We start from the raw sequence: 21,400 nt of genomic DNA, 5'->3' as shown, positions 1-21,400 counted from the left end.
TTCATAGGGAAAAAATAGAATGGCAGAAACCATTCCTGAAGAAGTAGAGACATAGGACTTATTAAAGACTTTAAAACAATAGTTTTAAATATGCTCAAAGAGTTAAAGGAAAACATGCACAAAGAACCTAGAGGAAATCAGGAAAAAATGAAAGACCAAAATGTGATTATCAATAAAGAGGCAGAAATTACATAAAGGAAACAAATTCTGGTGCTCAAAAGTACAATAACTAAAGTAAAAAATTCACTAGAGGGATTTAACTGCACATCTGGGCAGGAATAAGAAAGAATTAGCAAACCTGAAGATAGGACAACTGAAATTACAGAGTTTGAGGAACAGAAAGAAAAAAATAATGAAGAGAAGTGAAGAGAATCTAAGAGACTTAAAGGATTCTCTCAAGAAAAGCAACATATCCATTACATGAGTCCCAAAAGCAGGAGAGGAAGAAAAAGGTGCAGAGAAATTATTTGGAGACTAAAGACTAAAGATTAAAGACTTCCAAAATTAGATAAAATACATAAGCTGACAAGTCCAAGAAACCAAAGATATAAATGTAGAAGAGACACAATATAATCAAACTGTTGGAAGACAAATTGAGAATCCTAAAAGCATTAAGAGAAATGCAATTTGTCACACACAAGGAATCCTCAGTAAGATTATCAGCCAATTTCTCAGCAGAAACCTTAGAGGCCAGGAGGTGATGGGATGACATATGGAAAGTGTGGAGGGGTGCCTGGATGGCTCAGCTGGTTCAGCACCCAACTCTTGATTTCAGTTCAGATCATGATCTCAGGGTCATGAGATTGAGCCCCATTCTGGGCTCTGCACTGGGGTGTGGAGCCTGCTTAGAATTGTCCCTCTCCCACCTTGCTGTCCCTTCCCTGAACTCTAAAAAAATAAAGTGTTGAAAGGAAAAGCCTGCCAATTGAGACTTCTATAACTAGCAAAACTGTCCTTTAAAAGATAAGGGAAAAGTTAAAATATTCCCAGATAAAGAAAAGCTGAGGGAGTTCAGGATTGATATACTTATCCTCTAAGAAATGGTAAACAAAGTTCTTCAGGTTAAAATAAAATGAGGAAAGACATCAACTTGTACTTGGTAAAGGTAAATACACAGGCAAATATAAAATCTAGTATTATTTATATATATATATATATATTTTAAAGATTTTATTTATTTATTTGACAGACAGAGATCACAAGTAGGCAGAGAGGCAGGCAGAGAGAGAGAGAAGGAAGCAGGCTCCCTGCTGAGCAGAGAGCCCGATGTGGGTGGGACTCGATCCCAGGACCCTGAGATCATGACCTGAGTATAAAATCTAGTTTTGGCTTATAACTCCACATTTATTTTTTACAGGATTTAAAAGATTCAGTTAAGCTGATATCAATTCAAAATAGATTGTTATAACTTTAATATGTTATATGTAATCCCCATGGTAACTACAATGTAACTATAGAATATGCCAAAAAAATGAGAAGGGAATCAAAATATGTCACTACAAAAGTCAAATAAACAGAAGAAGGTAGTAATAGAAGTGGTGAATGATAAAAGGCTCTAAGATGTATTGAAAACATGATAAAAGTCCTTCTTTATTGATAATTTAAAAGTAAATGGATAACACTTCAGAATCAAAAAGCACAGAGTGGAGGACTAGACTTCAAAAAATGACACCATATTCAGGTCTACAAGATATTCATTTTAGATCTAGATATACGTAGAATAAAGGTGAAAGGATGAAAAAAGGCACTCTGTATAAAGAGTAATCAAAGGAGAACTATGCTAATATTAGACAAAATAAACTAAGTCAAAAACTGTTACAAGATGGAGCACCTGGGTGGCTCAGTGGGTTAAGCCTCTGCCTTCAGCTCAGGTCATGGTCTCAGGGTACTGGGATTGAGCACCACATGGGGCTCCCTGCTCGCTGGGGCGTCTTCTTCCCCCTCTCTCTCTGACTACTTGTGATCTCTCTCTCCATCAAATAAATTAAAAAATCTTTTAAAAAAACTGTTACAAGAGAAAAAGGACATTATATATTAACAGAACATCAAGAATATACAATTATAACACATGTACGCACAAAACTCAAGAGCTTTAAAATACATGACACAAACACTGACAATATCTAAGGGGGAACTAATACTACAATAATAGGTGGAGACCTCAATATCCTACTTCCTACTTCTGAAAACAAATGGGAAAACCTTATAGAATATTAATAAAAAGTAGACTACTTAACAGCACAGATCAACTGCACCTAACTGACATAAAGAGAAAAATCCACCCAACAATGAAGAATACACACTTCTCTCAACCATACATGGAATATTAGATCATATGTTACGACAAAAATCAAGTCTTTTAATGGATAAAGGAGATGTGGTATATATACACAATGGAATACTATGCAGCCATCAAAAGAAATGAAATCTTGCAATTTGCGACATCATGGATGGAACTAGAGCGTATCATGCTTAGCGAAATAAGTCAAGCAGAGAAAGACAACTATCATATGATCTGCCTGATATGAGGAAGTGGTGATGCAACATGGGGGCTTAAGTGGGTAGAAGAAGAATCAATGAAACAAGATGGGATTGGGAGGGAGACAAACCATAAGTGACTCTTATTCTCACAAAACAAACTGAGGGTTGCTGGGGGGAGGGGGATTGGGAGAAGGAGGGGTGGGGTTATGGACACTGGGAGGGCATGTGCTTTGGTGAGTGCTGTGAAGTGTGTAAACCTGGTGATTCATAGACCTGTACCCCTGGGGATAAAAATATATGTTTATAAAAAATAAAAAATTAAAAAAAAATCAAGTCTTTTAAAAACCCAACTTAAAAAAAAAACCAAAGCATACAAAGCATATTTTCTGGTCACAATGGAAAGAAATTAGAAAACATTAACAGAAGAAAATAAAAAATATTTGGAAATTAAATAACGTACTCCTAAACACAAATAAGTTAAACAAAAAATAACACTAGGAAAATATCTTGAGGGGCGCCTGGGTGGCTCAGTGGGTTAAAGCCTCTGTGTTCAGCTTGGGTCATGATCTCAGGGTCCAGGGGCTGGCCCCGCATCGGGCTCTCTGCTCAGCAGGGAGCCTGCTTCCTCCTCTTTCTCTCTGCTTGCCTCTCTGCCTACTTGTGATCTCTGTCAAAATAAATAAATAAAATCTAAAAAAAAAAAAAGAGTCAGACTCTAAAAAAAGAAAGTATCTTGAGACAAATGAAAAACAGAAATTTAAAAAATTGAAATGGGAGGGATGCCTGGGTGGCTCAGTGGGTTAAGCCCCTGCCTTTGGCTCAGGTCATGATCTCAGGGTCCTGGGATTGATTCCCACATGGGGCTCTCTGCTCGGCAGGGAGCCTGCTTCACACTCACTCTCTGCCTGCCTCTCTAACTACTTGTGATCTCTGTCTGTCAAATAAATAAACAAAATCTTAAAAAAAAATTGAAATGGGAGAGGAGTTAAGATGGCAGAGGAGTAGGGGACATTTAGTTTGTCTATTTCCTCAAATATAGCTAACAACTATCAAATCACTCTGAACACCTGTGAAATTAATCCGAGATCTGAGAAAAGAAATGCTGCAATTCTATAAATAGAAAAGCGACCACTTTCTTGAAGGTGCAGAGACTTGGATACAGGGTGATATACTAGAGGATATGGTGGAGGGGAGGGAGACTACTTAAGGAGGCTATTCCAAAGTATTATAAGAAGTGGAGTACAAAATTAGAACTTTTATAAGTCTGCTATGTACATCCCTGGCTCAAAGATGCTCAGGTAACAAAGTGGGGCAGAATCCCAGGTGGAACAGCATTGTCTCAGGATCCCTGGGGTCCCAAGAAGAATGGGGGTGCTTGAGCATGGCAGAGATCCCAAGTGTAGGAACAGGGAAGCCAGCTGAAAACAGTTGAGATACCAGTTTTCTGCTCTGTTTTGCCATAAACTCTAACCCACTGCACAGTCCTGCTACCGCTTTCCTGGCAAGGTTCTAGCAAAAAGCAGAAGCATGGCGAGACACCCCCCCAACACACAGCAGGAACAGTGTGGGTTCACAACACAGGTGTCCACAAAATTTGAATTTTGAAACTCAGTTACATGCCCGAGATAAAAATGTTCATAGGCCAGATGAACACAGAGCTCTGATGAAAGTAAGGGGGACAAGAGTAATTGACTGCTTTTCTGTGAGAGCTCAGTTAAGAGGGAAGAATATGAACTTTCAACACCAGGGCTAGAGACTGGAGTGCTGCCATTTTCATCCTACCACTCAGTACTGAAAGCCTTCAGGGAGCAAAATAGCACCACATAGTGGAATCTGGAGCCACTTACACTGTGCCTGGCCCCTTGACAAGTCAGGAGCATTTCCACTAGGGCAAGGGCATCAGAGAATCCATGCAATGGGCCTCTCTGACAGAAGACCAGATGGGACAACTGGCCTGCACCAAGTTTACTGACCATAGAGGGCTGCAAAGTTCTTGAGGAAAACATTACTATGTAACATCCATGGGCTTTTTTTTTTTTTAAGTCTTTATTTTTTCAGTTATTTTCTTATTTTTCAATTCTATTTTTAAAAAATGTTTATATATACATTATATATAATTTTTTGTTTCTTTTCATTGTATAGTATTGTATGTATATACAAAAGTTAAAAAAATAGAAAAATTTCTCTTTCTTATTTTGGGCTCAAGTTTCTTTAAACATGCAGACCAAAACACACTGAAGATCTATTTTTTTGGGGGGCAGGGGGTTGGTTCTTGCTTTTTTCTTGTTCTGTGGTTTTTTTTTCTTTTCTATTGTCATTGTTATTGTCTTTTCTCTTTCTTCTGTTCTTTTTCTGGACAAAATGATGACATGGAGACATTCACTCCAAAAGACAGAACAGGATGTAATATTCACTGCCAGGTATTTAACATGGATATAAGTAAGATATCTGAACTAGAGTTTAAAGCAACAATTTTATAGATACTAGGTAGGCTTGAAAAAAGCACAGAAGACCTAGAGAATTCCTCACTGTAGAACTAAAAGAACTAAAATATAATCATGCTGAAATTAAAAATGCACATCTGGTATTGAAAGGAGTTGAAAAGAAATTATAATCACTTTGTATAGGAAAACATGTTTAAAACTCATGTGTTACCAGCTTTTTCACAGATATTCATACTTTTTAAAATGCAAACTTACATGAGACATGTCTCATATATGTATATCATATAAAAATTGTAGGCCAGCTCAAACCCCAGCAGCATTTCCACAGATGAGGGGTTTGTGGAAGGAATTTTGTTAAACATTGACATGAATATTCAGAAAAGTATTTAAGAAGAAGTTGCTTGTCTTTGTAGGTATTCAGCTCATACAATAATTTAAGCAATATGGAAATGGGGCAAAGATTGAAAAATAATACAGTGGAAGAAAACTATATATTTCAGAAAAGATCTAGTTTATATGAAAATTAACAATTTTAATAAAGGAAACATTTACACAATAAAAAAAATGCACATCTGGGTTCTTTCTACACTTTGGATATTGTAGACATTGCTGCTGTAAACATTGGCATGCATGTGCTTCTTGAATCATCATTTTTATATCCTTTGGATAAATACCTAGTAGTGCAATTGCTGGGTCACAGAGTAGCTCGAGGGTTCCCCTTTTTCCACATCCTTGCCAACATGTTGTTTGCTGACTTGTTAATATTAGCCATTCTCACTGATGCAAGGTGGTATCTCATTGTGGTTTGATTTTTATTTCCCTGATGATGAGGGATGCTGAAATTTTTTGATGTGTCTTTTGGCCATTTGTGTCTTTTTTGGAGAAAGGCCTACTCCTGTCTTCCCATTTCTTGACTGGATTTTTTGTTTCTAGGCTGTTGAATTTGGTAAGTTCTTTGTAGATTTTGGATACTAGCCCTTTATTTGCTAAAACATTTGCAAATATCTTCTGTCATTTCATAGGTTACTTTTTAGTTTTGTCGACTGTTTCCTTTGCTGTGTAAAAGCTTTTTATCTTGATGAAGTCCAGTAGTTCATTCTTGCTTTTCTCTTTCCTTTGGAGATGTGTTTAGTAAGAAGTTGCTGCAGCTGAGGTTGAAGAGGTTGCTGCTTATGTTCTCTTCTAAGATTCTGATGGATTCTTGTCTCACATTTACATCTTACATCCATTTTGAGTTTATCTTTGTATATGATGTAAGAGAATAGTCAAGTTACGTTCTTCTCCATGTGGCTGTCCAGTATTTCCAACACAATTTAAGAGACAGTCCACTTTCGGGGCTCCTGGGTGGCTCAGTTGGTTAAGCAGCTGCCTTCTGCTCAGGTCATGATCTGGAGTCTGGGTTCGAGTCCCACATGAGGCTCTCTGATTGCTGGAGAGTCTGTTTCTCCCACTGTCCTCTCTCCTCTCATGCTCTTTCTCTCATTGTCTCTCTTTCTCTCTCAAATAAATAAAATCTTAAACAAACAAACAAAAAAAGAGACAGTCTATTTTCCATTGGATATTCTTTCCTGTTTTGTTGAAAACTAGTTGACCACAGAGTCAAGGGTCCATTTCTGGGTTCTTTATTTTGATCCACTGATTCACGTGCCTGTTTTTGTGCCAATACCATACGTCTTGATTACAGCTTTGTAATACAGCTTGAAGTCTGGAATTGTGATGCCTCCAATTTTATTTTTCTTTTTCAGCATTCCATTGGCTCTTTGGGGTCTTTTCTGGTACTGTACAAATTTTAGAATTATTTGTTTCAGCTCTATAAAAAATGTTGACAGTAGTTTGATAGGGATTGCATTGAATGTGTAGATTTCTCTGGGTAGCATAGATATTTCAACAATATTTGTTCTTCCCATTCATGAGCTTAGAATGTTTTTTCACTTCTTTGTGTCTTTCTCAATTTTTTCCACAAGTGTTCTGTAGTTTTAATTTTTTTTTATTAACATGTATTATTATTTGTTTCAGTGGTACAGGTCTGTGAATCATCAGTCTTACACAATTCACAGCACTCACCATAGCATGTAACTTACCCAATATCTATCACCCAGCCCCCCCCAGCCCCCCTACCCCCTTCCCCTCCAGCAACCAGTGTTCTGAAGTTTTTAGAGTACAGATCCTTTATCTCTTGGTTGGGTTTATTCCTAGGTATTTTATGGTTTTTAGTCCAACTGTAAATAGGATCAATTCCTTGATTTCTCTTTCTTCTGTCTCCTTGTTAGTACATAGAAATGCAACTGACTTCTGTGCATTAATTTTATATCCTGCCACAGATTCCCCCATGGTTTGTCCCCACCTCTGATTTCTCCCAATACCCTTCTCCTCTCCTTCTCCCAATGTCCTCCGTGTTATTTCTTATGCTCCACAAGTAAGTGAAACCATATGATAACTGATTCTCTCTTCTTGACTTAATTCACTCAGCATAATCTTCTCCAGTCCTGTTCATGTTGTTACAAAAGTTGGGTATTCATCCTTTCTGATGAAGGCATAATATTCCATCGTATATATGAACCATATCTTCTTTATCTATTTGTCTGCTGAAGGACATCTTGGCTCTTTCCACAGTTTGGTGACAGTGGCCATTGCTACTATGAATATTGGGGTACAGATGGCCCTTCTTTTCACTACATCTGTATCTTTGGGGTAAATACCCAGCAGTGCAATTGCAGGGTCATAGGGTAGCTCTATTTTTAATTTCTTAAGGAACCTCCACACTGTTTTCCAAAGTGGCTGCACCAACTTGCATGCCCACTAACAGTGTAAAAGTGTTCCCCTTTCTCCACATCCTCTCCAACACTTGTTTACTGTCTTGTTAATTTTGGCCATTCTAACTGGTGTAAGGTGGTAGCTCAATGTGGTTTTGATTTGAATATCCCTGGTGGCTAATGATGACGAACATTTTTTCACATGTCTGTTAGCCATTTATACATCTTCTTTGGAGAAGTGTCTGAGATACAGCAGAACACATCAATGAAACTACAAGTTGGCTCTTTGAAAGGATCAATAAGATCAATAATCCACTGGCCAAACTAACCCCAAAGAAAAGAGAGAACCCAAAATTAATAAAATTATGGAAGAAAGGGGAGAGATCATGACTAACACCAAGGAAATAGAAACAATCACCAGATATTACTGTCCACAGTTATATGCCAATAAGTTAAGCAATCTAGAAGAAATGGATGCATTCCTAGAAACCTATAAACTTCCAAGACTGAATCAGGAAGAAATTGATAACCTGAATAGAATAATACCTAGTAACAAGTTTGAAACAGTGATCAAAAATCTCCGAAGGGGTGCTTGGGTGGCTCAGTGGGTTAAAGCCCCTGCCTTCAGCTCAGGTCATGATCCCAGGGTCCTGGGATTGAGCCCCACATCCAGCTCTCTGCTCGGCAGGGAGCCTGCTTCCCTTCCTCTCTCTCTGCCTGCCTCTGCCTACTTGTGATCTCTGTCAAATACAAAAATAAAATCTTAAAAAATAAAAAAACTCCCCCAAAACAAGAGCCCAGGACCTGATGGATTTTGGGGGGAATTCTACCAAACATTCAAAGAAGAAATAATACCTATTCGCCTGAAGCTATTTCAAAAAATAGAACAGAAGGAAAACTCCCAGACTCTTTCTATGAAGCCAGCATTACCCTGATCCCCAAACCAGGCAAAGACCCCATCAAAAAAGAGAATTTCAGACCAATATCCCTGATGAATATGGATGGCAAGATTCTTAACAAGGTCCTAGCTAATAGGATCTAATAGTACATTAAAAAGATTATCCACCATGACCAAGTGGGATTCATCCCTGGGTTGGAGGAGTGGTTCAACATTTTGCAAATCAATCAATGTGATAGAACACATCAATAAGAGAAGAGACAAGAACCACATGGACCTCTTAACTGATGCAGAAAAAGCATTTGACAAAATCCAGGATCCATTCCTAATTAAAATATTTCAAAGTATAGGGATAGAGGGAACATTCCTTAGCTTCATAATTTATCTATGAGAAACCCACAGCGAATATCATTCTCAATGGGGAAAAGCTGATAGCCTTTGAGATCAGGAACAAGACAAGGATGCTCACTCTTGCCACTGTTGTTCAACATAGTACAAGAAGTCCTAGCAACAGCAATCAGACAACAAAAAGAAATTAAGAAGTATTCAAATTGGCAAAGAAGAAGTCAAACTCCCCCTCTTCGCAGATGACATGACAGTCTATGTGGAAAAGCTGAAAGACTCCACCCCCAAACTACTAGAACTCATACAGCAATTCAGTAATGTGGCAGGTCACAAAATCAGTGTAACAGAAATTGGTTGCTTTCTTATACACTAGCAAAGTAACTGTAGAAAGAGAAATTAGAGAATTGATTCCATTTACTATAGCACCAAGAACCATAAGATCCTGGGAATAAAAGAGGTAAAGGACCTGTACTCAAGGAACTACAAACACTCACGAAAGAAACTGAAGAAGACAGAAAAAGATGGAAAAGCATTCCATGCTCATGGATCAGAAGAATAAACATTGTTAAAATATCTATACTGCCTGCAGCAATCTATACTTTCAACGCCATCTGGATCAAAATTCCACTAGCATTTTTCAAAATGCTGGAACAAACAATCCTAAAATTTGTATTGAACCAGAAGAGACCCCAAATTGTTAAGGAAACATTGAAAAAGAGAAACAAAACTGGGGGCATCATGTTGCCTGATTTCAAGCTTTACTACAAAGCTGTAATCACCAAGACAGCATGATACTGGCACAAAAAACAGACACACAGACCAGGGGGAGAGAGTAGAGAGCCCAGATGCGGACCCACAACTCTTTGGTTAACTAGTCTTCGACAAAGCAGGAAAAAATATATAGTGGAAAAAAGACAGTCTCTTCAATAAATGGTGCTGGGAAAACTGGACAGCTTATGTATAGAAGAATGAAGTTTGACCATTGTCTTACACCATAAACAAACTCAAAATGGATAAAAGACCTCAACATGAGGCAGGAATCTGTCAAAATCCTAGAGAACATGGGCAGTAATCTCTTCATCTTCAGCTACAACAACTTCTTTCAAGACATGTCTCCAAAGGCAAAGGAAACAAAAGCAAAAATGAACTTTTGCAACTTCATCAAGATCAAAAGCTTCTGGACAGCAAAGGAAACAGTCAACAAAACAAAGTGGCAACCCACTCAATGGAAGAAGATATTGCAAATGACACTACAGACAAAGGGCTAATATCCAAGATCTACAACAAAGGGCTAATATCCAAGATCTATAAAGAACTCCTCAAACTCAACACTCAAAAAAACAGATAATCATGTCAAAAAATGGGTAGAAGATATGAACAGATACTTCTCCAAAGAAGACATACAAATGGCTAACAGACACATGAAAAAATGTTCATCATCATTAGCCACCAGGGAGATTCAAATCAAAACCACACTGAGATACCACCTTACACCTTAGAATGGCCAAAATTAACAAGATAGTGATAGCAGTGTTAAATGGAAATTCACATTTGTAAACACATTAAAAAAGAAATGGCAAATCAACAATCTAACTTTATGCTCTAGGAACTAGAAAAATAAAAACTAAACCAAACTCTAGTGCAAGGAAGGACTAATAAATATTAGAGTGGTGATAAAGGAACTAGAAAATTAAAAAAAAAGGAGAAAAAAAAATTAATGAAAGCAAAAGTTGGTTCTTTGAAAGAACCATTTCCTGTTTTCAATGATGTACAATTGTTTTTTTAAGTTCCTATATCATTTATTTCTGCTCTAATCTTTATTATTTCCTTCTTTCTGCTGTCTTTAGGCTTCATTTGTTATTTTTCCAGGTCCTTTAACTGTAAGGTTAGGTTGTTTGGGATTTTTGTCAATTCTAAATTCTTTTTTTAAAGATTTTATTTATTTATTTGAGAGGGAGAGAGAGAGAGAGAAAGAGAGAGAGAGCGCACATGAACAGGGGAAACAGCAGAGGGAGAGAGAGAAGCAGGCTCTTCGCTGAGCAGGGAGCCTGATGGGGGGCTTATCCCAGGACCCTGGGATCATGACCTGAACCAAAGGCAGATACTTAACCGACTGAGGCACCCATGTGCCTCTAAGTTCATTTTTTTTTTAAAGATTTTATTTTTATGTAATCTCTATACCCAATGTGAGGATCAAACTTAGAACTCCAAGTTCAAGAGTCACATGCTTCAGTGACTGAGCCAGCCAGGCACCCTAAGATTTTTCTTGCTTCTTGAGGTAGGCTTGAATTGTTATATTCTTCCCTGTTAGTACTATTTTTGCTATATCCCAAATATTTTAGACCACTGTGTTTAATTTTCATTTGTTTCCCTAAATTGTTTTATTTCCTCTTCGATTTGTTTAGTAACATATTTCTAACCTCTATGTATTTGGAGTCTTTCCAATTTTTTTCTTGTGGTTGATTTCTAGAAAGGTTGGTTCTTTTCAATTGAAATTGACAACTCTTTACACAAAGAAAAAAAGAATCAACTTAGTAAAATCAAAAAGGAAGTGGGCAAAATGGGAGAAGATATTTGCAAACGACATATCAGATAAAGGACTAGTGTCCAGAATCTATAAAGAACTTAGCAAACTCAACACCCAAAGAACAAATAATCCAATCAAGAAATGGGCAGAAGACATGAACAGACATTTCTGCAAAGAAGACATCCAGATGGCGAACAGACACATGAAAAAGTGCTCCATATCACTCGGCATCAGGGAAATACAAATCAAAACCACAATGAGATATCACCTCACACCAGTCAGAATGTCTAAAATCAACAAGTCAGGAAATGACAGATGCTGGCGAGGATGCGGAGAAAGGGGAACCCTCCTACACTGTTGGTGGGAATGCAAGCTGGTGCAGCCACTCTGGAAAACAACATGGAGGTTCCTCAAAATGTTGAAAATAGAACTGCCCTATGACCCAGCAATTGCACTATTGGGTATTTACCCTAAAGATACAAATGTAGTGATCCAAAGGGACACATGCACCCGAATGTTTATAGCAGCAATGTCCACAATAGCCAAACTATGGAAAGAACCTAGATGTCCATCAACAGATGAATGGATCAAGAAGATGTGGTATATATACACAATGGAATACTATGCAGCCATCAAAAGAAATGAAATCTTGCCATTTGCAACAACATGGATGGAACTAGAGCGTATCATGCTTAGCGAAATAAGTCAAGCAGAGAAAGACAACTATCATATGATCTCCCTGATATGAGGAAGTGGTGATGCAACATGGAGGCTTAAGTGGGTAGAAGAAGAATCAATGAAACAAGATGGGATTGGGAGGGAGACAAACCATAAGTGACTCTTAATCTCACAAAACAAACTGAGGGTTGCCGGGGGGAGGGGGTTTGGGAGAAGGGGGTGGGATTATGGACATTGGGGAGGGTATGTGCTTTGGTTAGTGCTGTGAAGTGTGTAAACCTGGTGATTCACAGACCTGTACCCCTGGGGATAAAAATATATGTTTATAAAAAATAAAAAATTAAAAAAAAAAAAAAAAGGAAGTGGGAACATGATGACCAATTTTATGAGTCAAAAGGATTACAAGAAAATACTAAAGACAACTGCATGCCTAGAAATTGGATAATCTAGATGAAATGGACAAATTCCTAAAACACACTATAATACGGACTAAGGGAGAAATAGAAACTCTGAACAGATCAATAACAAATAAGGAAATTGAATCAGCAATCAAAAACCTTCCAAAAAGAAAATCCCTGGGCCAGATGGCTTCACTTGTGAATTCTACCAAAAATTTAATGATGAATTAACACCAATGTTCCTGAAACCCTTCCAAAAAAATCGAACAGGTAGGAACAATTCCTAACTCATTCTATGAGGTAAACATTATCAAAGCCATATGAAGACACTACAAGAACACTCCAGACAACTATCTCTTATGAGCATCAATCAGTGTAAAATCCTCAACAAAGTATTAGCACAAATCAAATTCAGCAGCATATTAAAAGGATACTGCATCATGACCTAGTAGGATTTATTCCTAGAATATAAGGATGATTTGACACATGAAAATCAATTAATGTTATATACCACAGCAAGAAGTAGTAAAAATTCCATATATGATCCCTTCAATCAATGTAGAAAAAGGACCTGACATATTTTAGCACCCTTTCATTAAAAAACCCTCAATGTACTAGGAATTTAGGGAAACCACATCAACATAAAGGCCATATATGAAAACCCACAGCTAAGCAAGCTGAGGAAAAGCTGTTATTTCTTCACTAAAATTGGAATCGAGATCAGGATGTACGCTTTTGCCACTATTTAACAAATCACTATTAAGTTCTAGCTTGAGTAATTAGGCAAGAAGAAGTAAGTAAAAGACATCCAAATTGAAAAGAAGTAATATTATCCATTTTTGCAGATAACATGATCTTATATGTACAAAACCCTAAGTAGGCCAAAAAATACTTGCAGGGCTAATAAATGAATTCAGAAAAAATGTAGGAACAAAATCAATACACAAAACCCCCATGCATTTCTATATTCTGACAGTCTAAAAAGGAAATTAAGAAAATAATTCTTTTAAAATAGAATACAAAAGAATATACTTAGGGATAAACTTAAACAAGGAGGGAATAGACTTGTATGTTTATGCACCATACCAGACTGCTGAAAGAAATGAAAGAAGACACAAATAAGAGGAAAGACATCCCACATTCATGGACTGGAAGACCTAATATTGTTGACGATGCTACCCAAAACAATCTACAATTCAATGCAATCTCTATTAAAATTTCAGTGATGTTTCAGGCAGAATAGAAAAACCCATTCTCAAAGTCATATGAAATCTCAGGGAACCCCAAACTGCCAAAACAAACTTGAAAAAGAACAAAGTTGGAGGGCTCAAACAACCTGATTTCCAAAGTTGCTACAAAGCTAGCTATAATCGAAAGTTGCTGTGAAGTGTGTAAACCTGTACCCCTGGGGATAAAAATATATATTTCTAAAAAATAAAAAAATTTTAAAAAAGGATGCTACTCACATAAGGACAGATAGGCCGGTGGAATAAAATAAGATATCTCAGATATAAACCTTTGCATGGTTAACAGTATTATGTTTAACAGTATTAACATTCATGCCCAGACCATTCAATGGAGGAAAAGACCATCTTTTCAATGACTGGTGCAGAAAAAGTGGACATTCACATGGAAAAGAATGAAACTGGACCTTTCTCTTATACCATATATAAAAATTAACTCTAAATGAATCAAAGATCTAAATGTAAGAGCGAAAACTGTAGAACTCTTAGAAGAAAACACAGGGGAAAAGCTTTATAATGCTAGATTCAGCATGATTTCTTGGCTATAATAAAAAAGCACAGGCAACAACACCAACAAAAATAAACAGACTATCAGTAACTTTTGTGGGTCAAAGAATGCTATCAAAAGAGTGTAAAGGGCGGGTAGGAGTCAAGATGGCGGAGAAGTAGCAGGCTGAGACTACTTCAGCTAGCAGGAGATCAGCTACATAGCTTATCTAAAGATTGCAAACACCTGCAAATCCATCGGCAGTTCGAAGAGAAGAAGAACAGGAATTCTGGAAGAGAAAAACAACCACGTTCTGAAAGGTAGGACCGGCGGAGAAGTGAATCCAAAGCAACGGGCAGATAGACCCCGGGGGGAGGGGCCGGCTCCCAGCAAGCGGCGGAGCAATGGAGCACAAAATCAGGACTTTTAAAAGTCTGTTCCGCTGAGGGACATCGCTCCAGAGGCTAAACCGGGGTGAAGCCCATGGGGGGGTCAGCGTGGCCTCAGGTCCCGCAGGGTCACAGAAGGATCGGGGGTATCTGAGTGTCGCAGAGCTTGCGGGTATTGGAACGGGAAAACTGGCTACAGAGACAGAGCCGACAGTAAGCTCACAGCTCGGTGTTACCTTGAACCAGCCACAGGCTCGGTGACCTCAGAACGCAGCCAGAGGTCAGGCAGACGGGAGTAAGTGGGCACTGTTCTCTGAGGGCGCACTGAGGAGTGGGGCCCTGGGCTCTCGGCTCCTCCGGGCCGGAGACCAGGAGGCCGCCATTTGTATTCATGTCCTCCAGAACTCTACGGAAAGCGCTCAGGGAACAAAAGCTCCTGAAAGCAAACCCGAGCGGATTACTCAGCCCAGCCCCTGGTAAGGGCGGTGCAATTCCGCCTGGGGCAAAGACACTTGAGAATCACTACACCAGGCCCCACCCCCAGAAGATCAACAAGAAATCCAGCCAAGACCAAGTTCACCTACCAAGGAGTGCAGTTTCAATACCAAGGAGAGCGGCAGAATTCCAGAGGAGGAGAAAGCAAAGCACGGACTCATGGCTTTCTCCCTGTGATTTTTTTTAGTATTGCAGTTAATTTAATTTTTTTCTTTTTCTTTTTTTTTTCCTCGCCTTCTGGTAAATTTTCTTTTTAACTTTTACCCTTTTCTTTTTTAACATTTTTTAACTAGTTTATCTAATATAGATATTTTTTCTTTTTTATATTTTTCTTTATTCATTTTTTTAATTCTTCTTTTCTTTCTTTTTTTTTTCTTTCCTCCTTTTTGAACCTCTTTTTATCCCCTTTCTCCCACCTCACAAATTGGGATCTCTTCTGATTTGGTTAAAGCATATTTTCCTGGGGTTGTTGCCACCCTTTTAGTATTTTACTTGCTCCTTCATAACTCTTATCTGGACAAAATGACAAGACGGAAAAATTCACCACAAAAAAAAAAAAGAACAAGAGGCAGTACCGAAGGCTAGGGACCTAATCAATACAGACATTGGTAATAAGTCAGATCTAGAGTTCAGAATGACAATCTCAAGGTTCTAGCCGGGCTTGAAAAAGGCATGGAAGATATTAGAGAAAACCTCTTGGGAGATATAAAAGCCCTTTCTGGAGAAATAAAAGAACTAAAATCTAACCAAGTTGAAATCAAAAAAGCTATTAATGAGGTGCAATAAAAAATGGAGGCTCTCACTGCTAGGATAAATGAGGCATAAGAAAGAATTAGTGATATAGAAGACCAAATGACAGAGAATAAAGAAGCTGAGCAAAAGAGGGACAAACAGCTACTGGACCACAAGGGGAGAATTCAAGAGATAAGTGACACCATAAGACGAAACCTATAAGAATAATTGGGATTCCAGAAGAAGAAGAAAGAGAGAGGGGAGCAGAAGGTATACTGGAGAGAATTATTGGGGAGAATTTCCCCAATATGGCAAAGGGAATGAGCATCAAAATTCAGGAGGTTCAGAGAATGCCCCCCAAAATCAATAGGAATAGTCCCACACCCCGTCACCTAATAGTAAAATTTACAAGTCTCAGTGACAAAGAGAAAATCCTGAAAGCAGCCTGGGAAAAGAAGTCTGTAACATACAATGGTAAAAATATTAGATTGGCAGCTGACTTATCCACAGAGACCTAGCAGGCCAGAAAGAGCTGGCATGATATTTTTCAGAGCACTAAACGAGAAAAACATGCAGCCCAGAATACTATATAGAGCTAGGCTATCATTGAAAATAGAAGGAGAGATTAAAAGCTTCCAGGACAAACAAAAACTGAAAGAATTTGCAAACACCAAACCAGCTCTACAGGAAATATTGAAAGGGGTCCTCTAAGCAAATAGAGAGCCTACAAGTGATAGATCAGAAAGGAACAGAGACCATATACAGTAACAGTCACCTTACAGGCAATACAATCACACTAAATTCATATCTCTCAATAGTTACCCTGAATGTTAATGGGCTAAATGCCCCTGTCAAAAGACACAGGGTATCAGAATGGATAAAAAACAAAACCCATCTATATGTTGCCTCCAAGAAACTCATTTTAAGCCCGAAGACACCTCCAGATTTAAAGAGAGGGGGTGGAAAAGAATTTACCATGCTAATGAACATCAGAAGAAAGCAGGAGTGGCAATCCTTATATCAGATCAATTAGATTTTAAGCCAAAGACTATAATAAGAGATGAGGAAGGACACTATATCATACTCAAAGGGTCTGTCCAAAAAGAAGATCTAACAATTTTAAATATTTATGCCCCCAATGTGGGAGCAGCCAACTATATAAACCAATTAATAACAAAATCAAAGAAACACATCAACAATAATACAATAATAGTAGCGGACTTTAACACTCCCCTCACTGAAATGGACAGATCATCCAAGCAAAAGATCAGCAAGGAAATAAAGGCCTTAAACGACACACTGGACAAGATAGACATCACAGATATATCCAGAACATTTCATCCCAAGGCAACAGAATACACATTCTTCTCTAGTGCACATGGAACATTCTCCAGAATAGATCACATCCTCGGTCCTAAATCAGGACTCAACCGGTATCAAAAGATTGGGATCATTCCCTGCATATTTTCAGACCACAATGCTCTAAAGCTAGAACTCAACCACAAGAGGAAGTTTGGAAAGAACCCAAATACATGGAGACTAAACAGCATCCTTCTAAAGAATAAATGGGCCAACCGGGAAATTAAAGAAGAATTGAAAAAAATCATGGAAACAAATGATAATGAAAATACAACAGTTCAAAATCTGTGGGACACAATAAAGGCAGTCCAGAGAGGAAAATATATAGTGGTACAAGCCTTTCTCAAGAAACAAGAAAGGTCTCAGGTACACAACCTAACCCTAAAGGAGCTGGAGAAAGAACAATAAAGAAACCCTAAGCCCAGCAGGAGAAGAGAAATCATAAAGATCAGAGCAGAAATCAATGAAATAGAAACCAAAAAAACAATAGAACAAATCAACGAAACTAGGAGCTGGTTCTTTGAAAGAATTAATAAAATTGATAAACCCCTGGCCAGACTTATCAAAAAGAAAAGAGAAAGGACCCAAATAAATAAAATCATGAATGAAAGAGGAGAGATCACAACTAACACCAAAGAAATACAAACTAGTATAAGAACATACTATGAGCAACTCTACGCCAACAAATTTGACAATCTGGAAGAAATGGATGCATTCCTAGAAACATACAAACTACCACAACTGAACCAGCAAGAAAGAGAAAGCCTGAACAGACCCATAACCAGTAAGGAGATTGAAACAGTCATTAAAAATCTCCAAACAAACAAAAGCCCAGGGCCAGACGGCTTCCCAGGGGAATTCTACCAAACATTTAAAGAAGAACTAATTCCTATTCTCCTGAAACTGTTCCAAAAAATAGAAATGGAAGGAAAACTTCCAAAGTCATTTTATGAGGCCAGCATCACCTTGATCCCAAAACCAGACAAGGATCCCATCAAAAAAGAGAGCTATAGACCAATATCCTTGATGAACACAGATGCAAAAATTCTCACCAAAATACTAGCCAATAGGATTCAACAGTACATTAAAAAGATTATTCACCACGACCAAGTGGGATTTATTCCAGGGCTGCAAGGTTGGTTCAACATCCGCAAATCAGTCAATGTGATACAACACATCAATAAAAGAAAGAACAAGAACCATATGATACTCTCAATAGATGCTGAAAAAGCATTTGACAAAGTACAGCATCCCTTCCTGATCAAAACTCTTCGAAGTGTAGGGACAGAGGGCACATACCTCAATATCATCAAAGCCATCTATGAAAAACCCACCGCAAATATCATTCTCAATGGAGAAAAACTGAAAGCTTTTCCGCTAAGGTCAGGAACACGGCAGGGATGTCCATTATCACCACTGCTATTCAACATCGTACTAGAGGTCCTAGCGTCAGCAATCAGACAACAAAAGGAAATTAAAGGCATCCAAATTGGCAAAGAAGAAGTCAAATTATCACTCTTCGCAGATGAGATGGTACTATTATATGTGGAAAACCCAAAAGACTCCACTCCAAAACTGCTAGAACTTATACAGGAATTCAGTAAAGTGTCAGGATATAAAATCAATGCACAGAAATCAGTTGCATTTCTCTACACCAACAACAAGACAGAAGAAAGAGAAATTAAGGAGTCAATCCCATTTACAATTGCACCCAAAACCATAAGATACCTAGGAATAAACCTAACCAAAGAGGCACAGAATCTATACTCAGAAAACTATAAAGTACTCATGAAAGAAATTGAGGAAGACACAAAGAAATGGAAAAATGTTCCATGCACCTGGATTGGAAGAATAAATATTGTGAAATATCTATGCTACCTAATGCAATCTACACATTTAATGCAACTCCTATCAAAGTACCATCCATCTTTTTCAAAGAAATGGAACAAATAATTCTAAAATTTATATGGAACCAGAAAAGACCTCGAATAGCCAAAGGGATTGAAAAAGAAAGCTAAAGTTGGTGGCATCACAATTCCGGACTTCAAGCTCTATTACAAAGCTGTCATCATCAAGACAGCATGGTACTGGCACAAAAACAGACACATAGATCAATGGAACAGAATAGAGAGCCCAGAAATAGACCCTCCACTCTATGGTCAACTAATCTTCAACAAAGCAGGAAAGAATGTAGAATGGAAAAAAGATAGCCTCTTCAATAAATGGTGTTGGGAAAATTGGACAGCCACATGCAGAAAAATGAAATTGGACCATTTCCTTACACCACACACGAAAATAGACTCAAAATGGATGAAGGACCTCAATATGCAAAAGGAATCCATCAAAATCCTTGAGGAGAACACAGGCAGCAACCTTTTCGACCTCAGCCGCAGCAACATCTTCCTAGGAACATTGCCAAAGGCAAGGGAAGAAAGGGCAAAAATGAACTATTGGGATTTCATCAAGATCAAAAGATTTTGCACAGCAAAGGAAACAGTTAACAAAATCAAAAGACAACTGACAGAATGGGAGAAGATATTTGCAAACGACATATCAGATAAAGGACTAGTGTCCAGAATCTATAAAGAACTTAGCAAACTCAACACCCAAAGAACAAGTAATCCAATCAAGAAATGGGCAGAGGACATGAACAGACATTTCTGCAAAGAAGACATCCAGATGGCCAACAGACACATGAAAAAGTGCTCCATATCACTCGGCATCAGGGAAATACAAATCAAAACCACAATGAGATATCACCTCACACCAGTCAGAATGGCTAAAATCAACCAGTCAGGAAATGACAGATGCTGGCGAGGATGCGGAGAAAGGGGAACTCTCCTCCACTGTTGGTGGGAATGCAAGCTGGTGCAGCCACTCTGGAAAACAGCATGGAGGTTCCTCAAAATGTTGAAAATAGAACTGCCCTATGACCCAGCAATTGCACTACTGGGAATTTACCCTAAAGATACAAACATAGTGATCCAAAGGGGCACGTGCACCCGAATGTTTATAGCAGCAATGTCCACAATAGCCAAACTATGGAAAGAACCTAGATGTCCATCAACAGATGAATGAATAAAGAATATGTGGTATATATACACAATGGAATACTATGCAGCCATCAAAAGAAATGAAATCTTGCCATTTGCGACAACATGGATGGAACTAGAGCGTATCATGCTTAGCGAAATAAGTCAAGCAGAGAAAGACAACTATCATATGATCTCCCTGATATGAGGAAGTGGACATGCTACATGGGGGGTTAAGGGGTAGGAGAAGAATAAATGAATCAAGATGGAATTGGGAGGGAGACAAACCATAAGTGACTCTTAATCTCACAAAACAAACTGAGCGTTGCTGGGGGGAGGGGTGTTCGGAGAAGGGGGTGGGATTATGGACATTGGGAGGGCATGTGCTTTGGTGAGTGCTGTGAAGTGTGTAAACTGGCGATTCACAGACCTGTACCCCTGGGGATAAAAATATATGTTTATAAAAAATTAAAAATTAAAAAAAAAGAGTGAAAAGAGAACCCACAGAATGGGAGAAAATATCTGAAAATGACATTTCTGATAAAGGACTGTATCCCTAGTGTATGTAGAACTCCAACCCCACAACAAAATATTCCAACCCAAAAGAAAAGACTTGAAGGGCTTTTCCTCAAAGAGGATAGGTAAATAAGCAATAAATAAGCATATGAAAAAATACTCAACATAAAATGCAAATCAAAATCACAAGATACTATTTCATACCCATTAGGATATGATTACTACAAAACTCCAGAAAACATTGTTGGTGAGAATATGAGAAACTGCAATTAAAATGTATAGCTACACTAGAAAACTCTGATGTTGCCTCAAAAAATTAAACATAAAATTATCATATGCCACTAAACTGGACACTTAAAAAATGATTAAAAAGGTAATCTTTTAATGTACATTTTACCACTATAAGAATGTTTAAAATACATGCACATGACTTATAACTTAAATGTTACAATTAAAGACCATATGTGAGATAGCATCAATAGGGAAGAATATCAACCAATTCATTGACAGTATATTGAGCCTATGTCCTTTGCATCTTGATGGGATTAAAAAGAAAAAGAAAAAGAACTAAGGGTCAAATGGACAGGCACCATTATTAAAGATACTTTTTTTTTGTCACATC

General features: G+C 38.0%; 1 protein-coding gene across 1 annotated transcript in view; it reads right to left on the bottom strand.

Annotated features, from left to right (window-relative positions):
- The window catches only part of RNF17 (ring finger protein 17), a 174,596-nt gene that overhangs the window by 130,681 nt on the left and 22,515 nt on the right, over positions 1-21,400 (bottom strand). The window lies entirely within an intron of this gene.

Source organism: Mustela putorius, unplaced genomic scaffold, assembly GCF_011764305.1.
Source record: "Mustela putorius furo isolate JIRA1106 unplaced genomic scaffold, ASM1176430v1.1 tig00004035_pilon_pilon_pilon, whole genome shotgun sequence".
NCBI classification, from domain to species: domain Eukaryota; kingdom Metazoa; phylum Chordata; class Mammalia; order Carnivora; family Mustelidae; genus Mustela; species Mustela putorius.
The sequence above is the reverse complement of the archived record's forward strand: the minus strand, read 5'-3'. Positions and strand labels throughout refer to the sequence as shown.